The 14,755-nt window shown below is 43.0% G+C and overlaps 1 protein-coding gene and 1 long non-coding RNA gene across 5 annotated transcripts in view; both read left to right on the plus strand.

Moving 5' to 3' along the window:
- RNF38 (ring finger protein 38) overlaps positions 1-14,755 on the plus strand; it is a 112,077-nt gene that overhangs the window by 60,095 nt on the left and 37,227 nt on the right. Inside the window, exon 1 of one of the 4 annotated variants that reach the window (XM_037372939.1) lies at positions 2,446-2,823. The exons of the other annotated variants lie outside the window; for them this stretch is intronic. The gene's annotated coding sequence lies outside the window, so the exon portion shown is untranslated. Of the gene's footprint in view, positions 1-2,445; positions 2,824-14,755 lie in introns of those variants that run through there. 4 annotated transcript variants of the gene reach the window in all.
- Positions 7,392-11,178, plus strand: LOC119141116. Its single transcript, XR_005101845.1, has 2 exons — positions 7,392-7,460; positions 9,360-11,178. It is a non-coding gene; the product is annotated as an uncharacterized LOC119141116 (long non-coding RNA).

Here is a 14,755-nt window from a genome sequence, read left to right on the forward strand (position 1 = left end):
TTGCATTAAGAAGGATATGACATTGTTGAGAGCATTTTCTATAGTACTAAGAACCTGTTTAATTTCATAGCACCAAAACTAGTACTTTGCGTGTTGTCTTATAAAAAGATGTAGTTTAGCGTAAGGTAAGAGTGCGTTTCCCATCTTACTTGTTTCTGCAAAGTGATGATAATTGAGATATATTTTAAAGTAATTGTTCCTTTGGACATGGGAGCTTTTAAGCCTCAGTGCACGAGTCAGGGGACCCTTTCTTGATGTTTGTAGTTTCTTTTATTTTGCTTTGAAGTATAACATGCTGTATATGTTTAATACCTATGATTTTTAAATCAGTGAAATACTTAAAAGCTGAAATTCTTGTTCTTAAAATAATAAAAAACAGAACTGAATAAATTTCTTTATGGAGCACAGCATTTAAGGAAAGTTATTTATAACAAGGAACTATTACTCCTTGGAAATACTACTTTTTCTTAATGCCCAAGCAGTGGTTTCCTACTAGCGTTAAACAGAGGGATAGATGGAAGTATACTATCCTTCAGAGCCTTTTAATCATACTCAGTTTATTTAAAAATATTTTTTGTTCTATGGGTGGTTTGCTGAAATGGAAATGAAACTTCAGTGATGCAACTCTTAACTACTCTTGGGACATTGCTTTTCACAGATCTTAATGAAGTTATGTATTCCTTAGTTCTCATGTAGTTAAAAACCAAATTGACCACCCAGTAGTAATGAGGGGGGACACCACCATGGGAGCAGTCCAGTGGAATTTTTTCACTACCCCCAAGGGGCAGGAAATTATTATCATTTCCTATTACAATTTACCTGGCTTTAATCCTTTTAAACTTACTGTCATTTATTTTCATAGTATTATATTACTCCTATTAGATTTGTGTTCTTATGTATGTAAAGAATTTCTTTTTCCTTGGTTCTTACTACCTGAATACATAACTACAGTATTTGATTCGCTATTTCTAACCTTTACATTTCCCAATTATAGTTAACACACCTTCCTTTACTTTGGTAATTTCTTGTTCCTGAACTTAACTGTCATTTGCCTGTCTTGATGGGTGCCCAGTTCTCAGTCTGTAATCCAGTTACTCTTTGTAAAGATGTTTTTTCACAAGAGGGGTTTACAAGTTCTAACACTAGGGGAAAAAAAGAAATTACTTCCTCCCTGCTTTGGATGGTGCAGTCGGGTAGGATAAGCCTGACAACACTCATCTGTATCTGAACTCATAATGATTCACGAATTCCGTTATTTTAAGGTCCATCACATATAGTCTATATGCATCCCTTGTGGGGGATGTGTGGCAGGCAATACATAGAAAAATGGGAATAATAGAAGGAATTTCAGTTTCAAAACTGGAAAAAGTTCTTCCTGCCCGGTTCGGACAGCACCAATCCTGCCTCTTGGGGCGGCTGGCCTCTGCCCCCCCGCACAGCCTCAGTTAATTCTTCAGCCCTTCTCACTGCACCCCTGGCAGCTGTAACGATGCAATTTACTGATTTTAAACTGCTTTTATGCCCAGTGAAATTGCGTCCTTTGGAACATATAATTGTTTGTATCTACAGCAGATGGCTTATTCTGTTTTCCAGGATCAGATTCGGGGGAGGAAGGTTTGAGAGGTGGGCACAGCCAGGGTGAGGGTCTCGGTTACGGGAACAAGCCCGGGTGAGTCGGTTCTCTCCGCGCCCGGTTCGTTCGCTTGCTGAGCGGCTCGGCCCCGGGAGCGAGCCTCCGCGGTAGCAAGCGCCCGATCGTGTTTCTCTGACTCATCAGCACGGGACGTGGCTCCTGGGCCTTTTCCCGGTTTTCCCAGCCCGCCTCAACCCTCCTGCCTGTCAGCAAGGCATAGGGAAGCCCCGAGACGCAAAGTATGAGCTGGAGCAGGCAGCAGGCGCCCGTCGGCGAGAGGCTCATGGCTTTTGTGACGCGGCCGAGCACAGACTGCGCGGCGCCCCCGTCCCAGGGAGACCCCACGGGCGGCAGCAGCGCGGCGCCCCCGGGGCGCGGCCGTCCCGCGGCGCTGGCTCCTGCCCCCTCCTGCTGGCGCCGCTTCCCGCCCGGCGCTTGCAGCTCGCCGCGCAGGTGCCCGCAGGCCTGCCGGCGGCGGCCCATTCCGGTGCGAGCTGCGGGGAACGGAGCAGCGGGGCGGCTGCCGGCCCCAAGCGGGGGCTGCGCTGTGCTGCTGCCGCCGCGCGGGAGGGGGGGAGGGGCGGCCCGCAAACCGAAACTAAAAGAGGGCGGGGCGGGCCTTCGTTCCGGTGCGCATGCGCGGGAGGCCTCGGGGCGTGCCGCGCGAGGGAGGGCTGCCGGCCCCGCCTGCTCGTCCGGCCGCGGCGGTGACGTACGAGGCCAGCCTCCGCCGCCCCCTCCCCCCCCCCGTGCAAACAAAGGACGCCCCGCGTCGTCGCTCGTGGGGCGGGGCGAGCTTCCGAGGGCGGGGCCGGCCCGGCCCGGCTGGAGAGTGACGTCACCGGCCCCCGGAGACGGCGGGGAGCGCGCGGGGCCGCGAGGCCCCGGAGGAGCGGAACATGGCGGGCGGCGGCGGGCGCGGGCCGCGGGAGCGAGCGACGGTGGCGCGGACTCAGGAGGGGCGAGGGGCGCGCGCCCTGTGATCGGGCGGAGGCCGCCGGGCCGCCGCTCCCGGAGCGACCGCGCGGGCAGGCGCTGTAGGCCTGGCCCGAGGGGCGGCAGCGGGGTCCCCGACCGACGCAACTGGAGGCGGCGCGGGAGCCCCGACGGTGACTGCGAGGGGCGCGGAGGAGGCGGGGGCGCGGCCCCGCCGTGCCTCGCGGCCGCAGGGACCGACGTGCGGACGGCAGGTAGGGGCGGGGGTGGGGCCTCGGCGCCCGGTGGCCCCGAGTTGCCGGCGTGCAGCCCGGTGGCGGGGGGCGGCGTGCCGTTTCTCGGCGGCGGGGCGACTTCTCGCCGGACCCGGCTCCGCGGGGTCGCCGTTCGTAGAGGTGGAGGGCGGAGCGGGCCGCGCGGCCCGGCCGTGAGCCCGCTGCTGCGGAGCCAGAGCGGCCCCGGGCGGCCCGTGGAGGCCGGTCGTGCTCGCACGTGGGGCGGCCCGCGCGGTGGGCGAGAGCTCGGCCGGGTCAGCGGGGGGGCGCGGCGTCTGGTCCTGTTAGAGGTGCTTTGTCCGCTTTGGCAGAAGTTAGGACTGGAACCCCCAGATGAGCTGGCTTTCCAGGGCCGAGTTGCTGTGTGCTGCCCTCCAGGAGACAAGCGGGTTCGATGTGCTGCGTGCAAGGAGAGAGCAAGTGTTTCTGGAACACCGAACAGCTGTTCGTCCGCCCGGCCTTCCAGTAAAGTGAAGTTTCAGGGCATCTTTAATCCTCTCCATTAGTTGAGAAAGAAGCGTTCGGGGAAGCACTGATGTTGGCGAGCAGACGTTGTAGGGCATACTGTTAGTGCTTTACAGTATATATGAGTTAATTTTTATAACTGTAACATGAAGGGGATTTTTTTTTCAAACATAAACTAGAAGGGTGCTTCATGTTTCCTCAAGAAGTCTATTTTAAAACCGTTTGTACATTGAGATGTTTTTTAGAGCTGTCCGTCTTAAGTTGTAATTGTTTATAGCAAATAGTTATTACTTGCGCAGTTGTTGAACTGTAAGTCGTGAGGATGTTCGTGAGTGTATAGCATTTGCATTTTGAAACCAATTTTTGAGGGTAGTATTTGGAGCAAATGCGTATGTTTTGATAAGTTTTCAGATGTATAGTGAGGCAACTGGAATGGTAAGATGAACAAGACTACTATTAGTGTGCTTTATTCAAGTGTTGCTTACCGCTTGAGCAGGTGTTGCTGCTAACATGCTTGTTCTTAAATGCCATTCACTGAAGCAACTACTTTGATTCCAGTTGCCAAATTTATGGTCTTTATCTACATCCCCAAGGATCTGGCTATTTGCTGGCCCAACAGATGCTTTAGCTGCTTTGCAGTGCTGCAAGAATGAAATACAAACCTTTTTTGCCTTCAAGGGGATACTGCAGCTGTGGTACTAGAAACTCACTGTTCTGAGAAAGAGGGGGAAAAAAACCCACCTCCATTTGGATATTTGACGTGTGTGGAAAGGGAAAGGAGGGTGCAGTCTTAGAAGATTGAATATGACACTGGAGAGCAAATAGGTGCCACAGCAGATTAGTGGATAGTGAAAGCTGATAATGTTGTTGATCTTGCTTAATCACCAAATCTCTACAAAATATCTTTATACATACATAGAATAACAACGTGAAATTTTCCAGGAAATTGTTACCAGGAGGTGGTACATGTTAAGAGTGGTAATTGCAAGAAGAAAAGTGGTGTATAAATAAAAGGGGCTTATAAATTAGGGGTCTCAAGATTCTTTGATGCAAAACTGATTTTGCCATCTTGCTGATGTATAGAGTGGGTTATATTTTATTTGATATGCATATGGTTCTCTTTGATTATTTTTTTTTTTTAAATAGAAGTATAGTAAATACTAAATTGAAGTTGAAAATTGATCAGCCTTTGCTGTGCACCTGCAGTGATACAGGAATCTCAGTATTTAATTGTCTTTTGTTTTTCTGAAACATACAGCTTTGGCTCAGAAGTAGACATCAGTGGTGTTGCTGTTGTGATTTGTGAAGGTCATGCATCAGCTTATCTAAATGCATTTTTCCAATGTGTGTTGTTGACATAACAGGAGATAACTTATATGATTTAAATTGATACTGTTGATGAAGTCAGGTTACTTTTTCAACTTTACTAATAAAGTCTTTTAATAATCAAATGGTTTCTACGCAAGCTCTTATTAGAGTATAAAAATGGTGCAGTTAGGAAGTCAAGTTACATCTTCAGAGCTACTATTGAACTGAAGCTTGAATTGTAGTATTGTTGCATTTCAAAGCTTTCATATGTGTTTGTCCACGGAAACTATGTGGGCTAAATTGCAAATGAATCTAATGAGAATTAGAAGTCTTTGGCTTCTGAAGATTTTCTCACTTAATCTTTGCATGTAGCTCCACCATGGCCACCCCCTAACTCTAGAGGGATTCAAAAGGTAGGAATAGGGGTACAGGTAGGATGTGAAATTTCACTTTTCTTATTTTTAGACAGAGAGTTGTTTTGACTGTGGAGACTGATCCTTGAAACTTCTGGAAAGATACGTGTTTGACTTCACCAGTTCATGCAGTAATGCAGCTTGTGCTTTCCTTCTTTATGTAAGCATCTCTGTCAGGTTCAGTAATCTAATACAGCATATTTAAAGACTGTTGTGGGCAAAGCTTTATAGGTTTCTGATTTATCAGGATGTTTTTAGTGTTTTTTACACATCAGCTTCACTAGGGATTAGGTAGGTTCCTCTTTTTCTGAACTCTTGAAAGATGAAGGAAACTTCCTTTGCTTTTTGGTGCCACCTACTGATTTCTGTTTGTCAGAACATAGAAAGCTTGGGCTTTGTCTTTAACGACAGTAAAATGCTAACAGCAGCAGCACTTTAAAAACAGTGGGAAGGGAAAAGAAAGAAAGGAAGCCCTTTTGCACCTTAAGGATTTTGCTGTCCAGCCACTTTGTTGATTGCAGTGGAACTGTTCCTCACCTGGTAGAAAAAAAGTTAAGCAGTATAAATCTTCCTCAGCTACTGTCTTCTGTAGGCATTCCAACTGTAAAAAGATTGGTGCCTTTGCTCTTGCCCTCTCAGAAGAAGAGAGACTTTTTTAATGTCCACAGTTCCTGGTTCTCAGCACATCTCAGATTTGTTGTCCTAGAACTTTTTACTTCCTGGTTCACTAGCAGTAACATTGCTTTCTGTATTGCCCACTTATGATCTCAGATAATATAAAAAAGTGTGGTGCTTCATGTGAGCACCACTTCATATGCTGTATTTTGCTTGCTTTCTGTTTTAAGTAGCCCTTTTATCTTCTAAGTCTTGCAGTTTTGTTCGTGTCTCTGAAATCTGTGTACACGTCTGTCCTAGGCAAATGCAGCAATTGTGTGAATTCAACCCTGCACTCTTTTCAGAACTTCTTATCTTACCATTATGGTTTGTCTTTGCCAGCTCTTTTTCTTTCACATTGCAGTTAGAGTAAATCATTCTGTGAGCAGGGATGAGAGCGTTCATGGCAAAGCTTATGGTGCTGCTGAGCAGATGCTCTGTCTGGCAGTCTTCATGAAAGCTTTTGGAAATTGCCTTCTCTCTAGACAAAAATTAAGAACTTTGCTCCCTTATTTAGATTTTTTTTCATCAGGTTATCTGTGATGGGATTGTTCTTTAAAGAAACTAATGTGCTGAATATTTTTGGTGAGCTGCGTTTTTGAAATCTGATTCTTAGAAATCAAAGTAAGTTTTTTGCAAAGAAATTTAAAACTTTTTGTTGTTAAGTACTGAGAGAGGGCATTTTTGTTTGGTGTCCTCTGTGTGTAAATCTGTTGGGAAGACATTGGAACTGAATGTGAAACAAGAGGGGAAATGAAGAGATTGGAAACATAAGAGTAGGAACGATAAAAGAGAGGATTCATTTTAAATGACATTGTGGAAGGAACTTGTGAAGATGAATAGCGGAGTTCCAAGGGGATGAGTGTAGATTTGCGAAAAATGTACAGATGTGAACACAGAAAGCCTGGCAAGACCCATAGGCATTTTGTATTTGAATATCTACTGAGCATAGGTTAGAGATCACATGTGAAGCTTTCATCCTTTTAATTCTCAGTTTGCTTGTGTCAGAGCACTTTTTCTCAAATTCTAATACAGAGACCTAGTATAGTGTTTATATTCTCTGGCTCTGCTTTGAATATGTGAATGTTTACCTATATCAGTAGTTGAAATGTGCCTTAGGAGTTTCGTAGGGGTGATGGTGACTTTGTTCAGGGTAGGGCAGAGCTTAAGACTGTATTAAAAAAGTACACATATCACTGAATTTCATGCATGCTTTAAATTCTCATGGGGTTTTTTGTCCTTTGTAAAAATGTGGGATGAGGTTTGAGAAGTCAGTCAGCAAACCATGCTTACTTGAGTGCATTCAGGGGAATGAGGCTTTTTTCCCTTCATGTATCATCTGATATGTATCATGTGGCTTGTTTTGTTTTGTTTTGACAAAATTTACTCTGATTGCCTGAAAAAAATAAATCCTGCTTTCTAAAGTAAATGAAAAGATCTACACAAGTCTAAGCTGTTTCTTGAAGCTGAAGACCTGAAATGTTTTCTCATTTTCTTCTTTTAGGTTAACTTAGCAGAAAATATAAATTCTTTGATTTTGCTGTCTCCCATAATTCGTCACTTACATTAAGGGGACTGAGTTCTTTATCCATTACATCCCATTATAAGGATTATACATATGTCTAGATGACCTCTGTTAGATGACAGCCTCCCAATATGTGTATTTTGTAGGGGCAGAGGAACCAGCCGCTGTTGCAGCAGTTTATATGTTCACAGGGCCTGTGGTGAGTCTGATGCATGCAAAAATGAAGTTCTACAACCTGCTGGGGGCAAAAGGTGTGTTCAAATCCCAACTAATGGAGAAGAACAATTTTTTTCCTTAAGTTTTTAAAAACAATTATTAAATTATACAAGCTGTTAGTAAAAATGAAATGGCCCATGTAGGTTTAAAACAAGTACTCTATAGTGTGTAGTGCATAGTCTAAATACAGTGAACTTTAAAAGGAATCATAGAATCATTTGGGTTGGAAAAGACCCCTAAGATCATGGAGTCCAACCATGAACCTAATACTGCGAAGTCCACCACTAAATGTCCCTGATGACCATGTCTACACGTATTTTAAATATCTCCAGGGACGGTAATTCAACCATTTCCCTGGGTAGCTGTTCCAATGCTTCAACACCCTTTCAATGAAGAAAATTTTTCTGATACCCAATCTAAGCCTCCCCTGGCACAACTTGAGGCCATTTCTTCTTGTGCTATCACTTGCTACTTGGGAAAAGAGACTGACACCCACCTCACTACAACCTCTGTCAGGTAGCTGTAGAGAGCGATAAGGTGTCCGTCCCCTAAATCTCCTTTTCTCCAGACTGAACAACCCCAATTACCCTCTGTTCCTGGTTAGACTTGTTTTCTAGACCTTTCATGAGCTTCATTGCTCTTCTCTGGACACTCTCCAGCATCTCAATATCTTTCTTACAGTGAGAGGCCCAAAACTGAACACAGGATTCGAGGTGCAGCCTCACCAGCGCCCAGTACAGGGGGACGATCACTTCCCTTGTCCTGCTGGCTACAGTTGTTCAGATCCAAGCCAGGATGCTGTTGGCCTTCTTGGCCACCTGGGCACACTGCTGGCTCAGGTTCAGCAAGAATCAGCACACCCAGGTCTTTTTCTGCCGGGCAGCTTTCCAGCCGCTCTTCTCTGAGCCTGTAGCACTGTGTGGGGTTGTTTTGACTGAAGTGCAGGACCTGGCTCTCATTGCTGAACCTCGGCCCATCAGCCCAGCCTGCCCAGATCCTTCTGCAGAGCCTTTCTACCCTCCAGCAGATCAACACTTACCCAGCCCTGTCGCGACGGAGGGAAGACACAGTCACTCATATTGAGTGATCAGCAGACTTCGTTTATTGTACCTTACAGTCACCTTTTATGCCTTGTTATAATTAGTTCATACATATTACGAAAGTTAAGGTCATTATTGGTTAGTTGCCTAAATATCAAGCCCGCCCCTAGTTTCTCTTCTGTAGTTATCTGTTCCCACCTGTAACATTCTTTTCCCACCGGGATCTTCCTGTTACTGTGTAACAAGAACAGCCAAAGACAGTGCATTTTTGCTTTACTTCACATAAGCTGAGAGCAATGTGCATTGTTGTCCAGCCAGCTGGACTATGTCTATGTGAACTTTTTCAGCTAGCCAGTTATCCACACAGCGTCTGCAAACCAACTGAGGGTGCAACTCGGTCCCCTTGTCCAGATCATTGATGAAGATATTAAACAGAACTGGCCCCAACACTGAGCCTTGGGGAGCAGCACCAACTGGCTGGTGACTGGCCACCAACTGGATTTAACTCCACTCCCCAAAACTCTTTGGGACTAGCCATCCGGCCACTTTTTTACCCAGCAAAGAATATGCCCATCCAAGCCATGAACAGCCAGTTTCTCCAGGACAGTGCTGTGGGAAATGGTGTCAAAGGCTGTACTGGAGTCCAAGTAAACAACCACTTAAAACAGGATCCTAGATATGCACTGTTGTTAAGGATGGTTCTTCAGTGTATAAGCACATAGTGTTCTTCAGTGTAAATAAATCCATTTTAACAAGAAATTGGTTAGTAAGATGCCAACCTTAACTTTATGCTCATTGAGCATACCATGTGTTCAGCTCTTTGTAGGTGATACAGAGCATTTACTTGTCCTAAACTATATGAATGACAAAGTAAAGCCTTTGTATTTGTTTCAGCTGTGAAAGTTTCCTTTTATGTTGGAAATGACCTGGAAGAAAGAAAGAACAAATTAAGTGTCAGAAATTTGAGAAGCAGAGAACTGAAATACAGAGAGGAGCCCTGACACTGTGGTGTTGGAGATTGCTGTCGGGGTTACATACTACAATGGTTGCAGTTGTACTGTGTGCCATTTGGGACGCGTTGTCTCACTTGTTCTGTGGGATCTCCCCAGAGAAGGAGGAGACTGAAAAAGGTAGAACTTGGGAGTGCCTTATTCTTAGAATTAAATATCTTGGCCCTCTTTGAATTTGCAGGCCTGTGTTTAAATACAACTCTCTCTTAATTTTTATGACAGCTCCCGCCACACCCCTAATACCAGTGCGTGTATATTGCAGTATTTTGAAGAAAATCTGTATTGACATGATAGTTTGGTCATATCAGGTAGGTAGGTAGGTTGTTTTGTGGATTCATGGCATAGTTTCTAGATTAAGAATATTTGTTGAGGCTTCAGATTTCTACCAATATGGAGAGACTGGAAGATTGTAAACTGTGGTGTTGCTGAATAAATTAGATCCTGACTTTCCCCAGTTTCTGAGAACACATAGTACTGCATCATACACAGAGATTTTTAACAGTACAGTGTGCTGAGCAGAGACATCTTTTGCAATACGGCTCCAGTCTTGTGGTGACAAGTAAAGACAGTGACAGCAGCCAAATGTGACTATGCCCTACCACAATAGCTGTTGAGGTATTATGCCAGCAGTCCTTTTCCTAGGAACACGTTTGTAGTGCTGACTTGTGTTTGTCCCTGTTGAGGTAAGGACATCGGTTACAACAGTGTAAGTAACATTTATAGCACTGTAAAGGTAATCTCTTTGGGGGCTGAATATGTTAATTGCTGGTTAAAATGTATTGTTCTTTCAAAAGTTGATTCATGCCTCTGTAAATACTAGTTCAGGTGCTTAGGTGGTAGTACGCCTCAGTTCAGCATTTGGATATCCTTTAACACTTTGTCAAGAAATCTGGTCAGTGTAACATTTATTTACCTGAATAAGAAGTTTCAGTCTTCAGTGCTCAAATGTGATCTTGTCCATTTACATATATTGTGTTTCATATGTGTGCATGCTTGTACGCACACACACACATATATATAGTTTAATGTGAGGAAAAAATTCTGTAAGAGGAATGTGATTTGTCTTATAATTCTCTTAATTACCCTTTTTCTGTTGATGTACCTTTATGTTAGTTTCGCATGCCTAAATGAAAAGTCAACAGTGAATATGTACTATACATTCAAACTATTTGTAGAGAAGACTTTGGTATTAAGACAACCTTGAGCCAGAATTCTCTTCAGACTCCTGTCACATCAGCTAAAGAGCAGAATTATTTTTAAAATTGAAAGCTTGATCTTTTTAAAATGTGGCTATATCTGAACACCTTTTCTTGATTTCACTACTTCCCTTTTTCCCTGGCATTGTTGTAAGTATCAATTTTGGTATGTTTTGTGGCATTTAAAGTGATTTCTTTGCAGTAATGAACATATTTTAATGGTACACATGCAAAGTTAAATGTGTTTCAGGTTTTGTACATAAGGAAATTAGCCCTCTTTCTGTAGCCACAAATTCGTGATTTTAATTTTTAAAAAAATCTCCTGTTTTATTTACATACAAATACAGGAGTTTAGGACTCTGTGTGCTAAGAAGTTGCTGTGAGCACCATCTCCTGAAACAGCATTTTCTGTGTTGTGTTAGGTGGTGTTGATGTCAAAACATGGATACTTTACTCAGATCTTGGTAGGCAATTTGGAGATGAACTCATATGAAATGATAAACTGAACAAAAATTAAAAAATCAAATTGGGTACTAGTACTATTTCTTGCATAATTTTTGAGCTTTTCCATTTTAAGAAAGAAAGGTTACAAATACTTAGTGAGATACTATATGTAACAGGTTTTGCTTACTGCCATAGTTCACGTTAACTGCAGGAAACATCTGCAGAAAAAGCATAAATTATTTCCTATTTATTACCACCCACACGACTGATAAAGTTGAGTTCCAAACTGAGACCATAAGTTGTGATTTTAAACTAAAACTAATCTTCTTCCAACAACTTTGTTTTTTAATAGGGAGGTGTAGCTGAGTTTTTTCCCTTACTGAGGTTTATCTGGTGTTTTGGGTTATCAGAGGTAATAATCCCTGTTTGGAAAAAAATACCTTGTTATGATATAGAAAGTAGTCAATATCTTTGTGGTGAGTTCAGCAGCACTGACATTGCTTTGATTCATTTCTCTGAAAAATGATTGCAAAATCTTATCATATTTCAAAGGATTCTTGTTTGCATGCAGCAAGTACTGCAAGCAATAGCAAATACTAATAAAATCCAATTTGAAGAACTTTTAAGATGGCTGTGTGTTTCTTTGATTCTTAAACCTGCTTTAGTATTGGAGAAGGAGGTACTTCAGATGTGATATATGGGTTGCACTGTCCTTTTTGTATGAGCGGTAGAACTTGAAAACAGAAATGTGTATCCAACTAAACACAGTTTGCTTCTTTTCTTGCTATTGAGTGCTGCAGTGTGTCAGATAGGATGCCAAGATTTTTGCATTTTTTTAATGTTCTTGAGCATTTTGCGTTCACATGCAGCAAAGAAATATTCCAGCATTTAGTATGAGAAACTGATATTTAAGAATCAAATTCTTAAGACTGTGTAAAATATTTACTGTGTATAACTTCAGCAGTTTAGGCTTAGCTGTCTTTTAATGTTTTTTGTATACCCTAATCACCTGGTTAAATGAAGATGTCCTTTCAAAGAAAGGAACTGATACAGAGAAACTGTGGAAATGTCTGTCAGCCTGATGCTGAATAAACAACAAATTAAATATTCAGATATGTTTTGATCATAAGTAAAATGAGAAGATATATTTGGTAGAATATGTTCTATGTTGTTGGTATGCAGTCTGCTGTTGCGGGCCTTGGGTCTTTTGCAGAAATACTTCACGTGAAGGAGTCATCATCAGTTCTGGTTGCTGAAGAGCAACATTGACTGCTGTGCTCACCATCAGTAAATAATCAATTTATCCTATTAACCATGACTGAATTATGAATAGCCCAGAAAGTTTATTAATGAGTTTTCTTGATAGCTTGTTAGATACAGAAACAGTTTAATTGATACATGCCATCAAGCTTTGAAACACAAAAAAAATTAGACTTGTATCCTCTCTATTGTGTTCCTTTTACTAAATACTATGCAAATTTTTGCTGTTTACTATCAGAAGGGCTCTTTAATTCACATAAATTATTAAGAATCCCAATATATGTAAACCTGCTACATCAAATTTTTACTGGCAACCAGACATTGTTGTTAATGGTTGGTTTCCGTTTCAAGATGGAGTTACTAGGGGTTTTTCTTAGTGTGGTGATATTTCAAAAACAAGTGGGAGGAAGCATTGTAGGCTTCCTTTCAGAATGATGTGCCTTGCTCTAAGGGCTCTTCTGTCGCTGGGAATTGAAATACAGAGTATTTTCTCCTTACTCCCACAGAAGGCTTTTCTTCTGAACTGCTTTTCTTTTGTGCATTTTGCTATAGCCATAGCAACAGTTAGTGTCATGGTTAGTGTTTCTTCATCTCTTATTTGTGGAATTTTCATCCCAAGTACTAGTTACATACTGATTTTATTAATTCTTGACCATGTCTTCTAAGTCCCGAGGGAATTGGTATCCCATTTTTAAATACTGAGGTGTATCTGGTGTTCAGAGGGGAAGCGACAGTGATACTTCGTGTCTCAAGGGGTAGTAGCTCTTGGTGTTGTACCCCAAAGTACTATTTTGAGTTGCACTTAACTGCTTTCAGAGGAGGATGCTTCTGAAAGCCTAATGTTCAGCACAGAGTGAAAATCAGTTACTCATTTCCTTTACGCTTTTGCAGACTCACAGAATGACTGAGTTTGGAAGGGACCTCTGGAAGTATCTGGTCCAACCCCCCTGCTCAAGCAGGGCCACTGGGAGGCAGGTGCCAGGACCATGTCCAGGCAGCTTTTGAGATCTCCAAGGATGGAGACTCTGCCACTTCTCTGGGCAACCTGTGCCAGTGCTTAGTCACCCCTACAGAGTAAAGAAGTGTTTCTTCATGTTCACATGGAGCCTCCTGTGTTTTATTTTGTGCCCACTGCCTCTTGTCCTTTCACTGGTCACCACTGAAAAGAGCCTGGCTCTGTCCTCTTTGCACCCTCCCTTCAGATATTTGTATGCATTGATGAGATTCCCCAAGCTGAAAGTCTCTTGGCCTTTCCTCACAGCAGAGATGCTTTAAGTTGCTTAATCATCTTTGTGGCCCTTTGTTGGACTCTCTCCAGTATGCCCATGTGCTGGGGAGCCCAGAACTGGACATAGTACTCCAGGTGCTGTGTCTTGGGACTTGTAGACCTACTCCAAGAATTGGCTTATTATGGCCTTCCTTTCATCCACCTGATTTGTTTGAGCCAGCTTTTGGATTTGGGAAGGACTGTATTTCTTCACAAATCTTTCATTAGACCGAATACAGGTTACCTTAGTGTTTCTCCATCGGGAAGTTGTCCTGTGTATGTCCAGCCAGCCACGCTTCCAAGTTGTCTCTTGGTCACAGCTCTGAAACAAAAGCTTGACTAGAAAGAAATGGCTCTGAATATTAATGGTAGTGATGTTTTTCAGTAAAATCTGAACAGGACTTGAAGAAAATATCTGATGCATTGTTCAAAGCAGTGGTCTTGAATGTTTACATGCAAGAGTTTGTGTTTGGTGCCTGGAGGATGCAGGGTGTGGACAGCAATATTAGAATTTTTATTTTCTCTTTATCCAGTTTACCTGCACTTTACCACAGTGTTGTACCAGATTGTGCTCATTATCAACAGCCATAAAATTTTCCAGTTCTTACCAGAGAAGTCTTCATGTCTGTTCCAGATGTTCTCTTACTCATGAGAACAGGTAAAATGGTGATTTGAATAGTGGTGTGTAGAAGCAGAGGTTCTGAATCCCACTTAACACTGTGGAGTTTGAGCAGGCATTGTTCTCTGCTCGATCTGAACTGGCACATGGCAGGATGAGAAAGACCACTACATTAACCAATGCGACTAAGCCAGCAAAATTCTTTGGCCAAACCCAGTTACACTGGCAAAAGGTTCTTATTGCTGGTGTTTATTCTGTCAGCTGAAGGTATTTTAAAGACCTTTTGCCAGTAAAATCTGTGTCATCACAGTATGATTCTGCTGGCAGATCTTTGTACACAGACAAATCCTTTGTCGTGTCTGCCCTGTGCCCAACTGGCTAATCTTTGTTCATTATGTCTTGTAAAAAGCACAGCAATTAGGCTTGGAAATGGTCCATCTTTCCATAAAATCTGAAACTTTCTTGCCACTTGTGGCACAAGGCTCTTAATTTAT

The sequence above is a fragment of the Falco rusticolus genome, chromosome Z, assembly GCF_015220075.1.
Source record: "Falco rusticolus isolate bFalRus1 chromosome Z, bFalRus1.pri, whole genome shotgun sequence".
NCBI classification, from domain to species: domain Eukaryota; kingdom Metazoa; phylum Chordata; class Aves; order Falconiformes; family Falconidae; genus Falco; species Falco rusticolus.